The sequence below is a fragment of the Centruroides sculpturatus genome, unplaced genomic scaffold (genome assembly GCF_000671375.1).
Source record: "Centruroides sculpturatus isolate CEXI.00-Female unplaced genomic scaffold, Cexi_2.0 scaffold767, whole genome shotgun sequence".
In the NCBI taxonomy this organism is placed as follows: Eukaryota; Metazoa; Arthropoda; class Arachnida; order Scorpiones; family Buthidae; genus Centruroides; species Centruroides sculpturatus.
This window is the reverse complement of record NW_019385366.1, coordinates 346,069-349,546: the sequence shown is the minus strand read 5'-3', so window position 1 is coordinate 349,546 and position 3,478 is coordinate 346,069. Positions and strand designations below refer to the sequence as shown.

The following is a 3,478-nucleotide window of genomic DNA, read 5'->3' as shown; positions in this document are numbered from 1 at the left end:
ACTGTAAAGTGTTATTTTAAATTGTAATTATTGGAAACTTTAATAGGTTAAATTCGAGCGTTTTATCGAGTTACGCTAAAAGCCATAAAAATTATTTCCCACGGAGTTTGTTCCTTGTTGAGTCGGATCCAGTTAGTCAGGGATGTGTCACCAGAAACTTTCGATGGAGAGCCCATATTGGACGCCAGACCCTTAACAACAACCACCTGAATATAGATATAATAGAAAAACCCAAGAGGATTTACAAAGAAAAAACCAAAAACCCTCAAGAGGGGAGTCGTCTTCAAAAAGTCCGCCCAACAAAGTCGTCCTCCAGAATTAAAATCGTGACCCAGGATTAAAACCCGTGAGAAAACATCGTGCCTGGTTAAGCCTCTACACTCTTCCGTGCCTCCACACCAGTGAACGGACCGGATTCGTAACTAGTGGAAAGAACAGTCCATCGACAAGGTATTTATCAACACGCGATTTGTTTGTAAACTCTCTCTCTCGATGGGCCTTTCTTGAATAGGGAAACTATGACCGAAATTGACTCTCTTTGTATTTTCTTTAGTTTCATTAAAATTGTTATTTGTTAGAAAATATGGAATCCGAGTGAGTCACTTCCTCGTCTCTCTCCTCACCTCTACTCCGAATCCAATCGCTCACCCGCTACCGCTCGTGTGACGTAACGTCACGATTTCCGAGTCCTGCGAGACTCGGTGGTGTCAGATTCAGGTCTCCTGACGTTTCAGGAATCACAATTTCTTCCTGCAATTTTTCTTCTTGCAGCTTTTGGGCACCTCGTACATTTTGTATCCTTTACTTCAAAATTTCCCAAATGGATCTTTTTAAACCACATTTGATATATTCAAAGTTCGAGAGCATCTTCCCCAGACACATTACGAATTTTCTTTTTTTACTGTTTTTGTGGCATAATATGCCTGATATGCTTTTTATTCAAACAAATGTGAAGAGTTTAAAGCAAGGTTCTAAACAACAAATAAAATCTCATCTATAATGTTAAATTTCACAACTGTTATGATTAAATCACATGTCTATGTTAAGATGCCAAAGTCCACAGTGTGTACAACCAATAAATGCAATTTTCATTTTATTATATAGTATTTACATACTTAATTACGGTTTTCATGTTTTAATTTATTATTAGGGCATTTAATTGTGTTATTTTTACCTTAAATTATGCATATTTGCTGTTTTTAAGTTTATCAAAATAGATATTGTTCAGGGTCTAGAAATGGATTTATTCACTTTCCATTATTTCTAATGAGAAAAATAGACTCAGACTTCAAATGATCTCCCAGAATGAATTAAATTCGAAGTACGAGGCCACTGTATTAGTAAAGATTTTTAGTCATATTTTCTATAAAGTCAAAAATGTTTACCTGAATAAGAATTTTATTCCATTCTTTTTCTTCTTTCAAAGCAACATTTGATACTTTATCTACATCTAATTTCTGTTAAAAGAAAAAAAAAAATCATCATATACCCATATAATATCTTTAAACTTTAAAATTTAACAATTTTTTAAAAGCAAGCATCTTAGCTGTATCTTTCATATAATACATTCAATCAATAACACTAATCCTGAAGTAGGATATGAGAGAAATTTGGAGTATAGTTTTGTATTGAAAACAGATCATTTTAGTAAAAGAACTATGTATATATATATATATATATTACTTAGTTCTTATATACATTAAAGTACAAATATACACACACACACACATTTCATATATATACTGAAATGAATCAGTTGAAGATAGATCTTCTAGGCATCAGTGAAGTTCACTGAACTGGAAGTGGATTCTTTAATTCCAATGATTACATCATCTACTACTATGGAAATGATACCCATCTGGCAAAGAAGAATAGGTTTCATTCTGCACAAGATCAGTTGCACCATAGAAAGCTTTCGAACAATTGACGACAGAATCATAGCAATCCATATCAAAAGGAAACCTTGCAATTTTATGATCCTTTAAGTTTATGCACCCACTGCTGATTCAGAAGAAAAAGTAACTGAGGCCTTCTACAATGAACTCCAAGAAACACTGCATCAGACACCAAGAAAAGATGTTGTCTAAGTCATTGGAGATTTCAACGCAAAAGTAGGTGAAATGGAATAATCATGCATTGTAGGAAAATTTGGTCTTGGAGAATGAAACAAGTCAGGTGAACAACTGATTCAGTTCTGCCAAGAACAGATGACTGTGATGAATACGTGGTTTGAACAACCAAGGTAGCAATTGTATACATGACTTCTCCCAATGGAAAATATCATAACCAGATTGACTACTTCCTGTGCTAGCAAAAGTGGAAGAGTTCCTGTTTGTCTGCAAAAATGTATCCTCGTGCCGATTGCAGAAAAGATCATGAACTGCTCATTGCCAAAGTGAAACTAAGGTTTTGTAATGTCAAGCAACCATCAGCAACACCAAAATTTGATGTCGAAATGATCCCTGATGCCTATGATATAGAAATAAAAAATATATTTGACTCACTCAATTTCACAGAAACAGAACCAGAAGAACTATGGAAAGATATAAAAGTACATATCAATGATGTAGCGCATCAACTCATTTCATACAAGAAGAAGGCAAAATGGATGTCAGAAACTATGACAGTAGTAGCAGAACAACGAAGAAAGGCAAAAATCATTGGTAACCGAGAAAAAATGCAAAGATTAAATGTAAAGTTCCAAAAAGAAGCTAGGAAAGATAAAGGAAAATTCTGGGAAGAACAGTGCAAAAAAATGGAAGCAGCAACTCAGAAAGGCCTCATTAGGCAATGCTTCACTTATGTGAAGAAAGCCTGAAAACCATTTATCGAACACAAGGCAGCTGTCAATGGCCAAGATAGTCATGAATTACATGATCAACATGCAATCAAAGAAAGATGGAAGGAATACACAGAACAACTTTACACCAATGAAATGGAAGTTGATACCCAAGGTATTGAAGAGAAAGAACTAACAGAGCTGGAGCCAAACGTCTTAGAACAGGCATGGCCAACATATGGCCCACTGGCCAGATTCGGTTTGTCTGATGAATTTATAATTTATGTGGCCCGTGATCAATCTTTCAATATTAGCTACCAAGTCCGAATAGCTTGATGAAAAATTCTGATGCCTAAAAAAAAATCAACAACTCACTGTGCATTTAGAGTTAACCCTCCATTACAAATCTCGTAAGTACAGCGTAGAGTGTTGATAAAGCATGATAATGTGAAAAATGTATCTTTGTAATATCTATCTACAATTCAGTCTCTACAGAGTGACACCACATTTTTTTTTTTTCATTTTTATTTTATTTACAACTTGTTGGAGTACAACAAATCCTGGCGCCATATACATATAGCCAGGTGAAAAGCGAAGTTGATGGTTACATAATAACGATACATTTAGTAGGATAAAATACATAATAAGGGAATAGGGAAAAATAAGAAAATATGAAAGTATGATATAAAAATATAAAGG

The 3,478-nt window shown here is 34.5% G+C and overlaps 1 long non-coding RNA gene across 1 annotated transcript in view; it reads right to left on the bottom strand.

Annotated features, from left to right (window-relative positions):
* Positions 1-1,385: 1,385 nt before the first annotated feature.
* Positions 1,386-3,478, bottom strand: part of LOC111638188 — a 22,078-nt gene continuing 19,985 nt past the window's right edge. The window contains exon 2 of the long non-coding RNA XR_002758811.1: positions 1,386-1,457. This is a non-coding gene — a long non-coding RNA (uncharacterized LOC111638188). The remainder of the gene's footprint in view (positions 1,458-3,478) is intronic.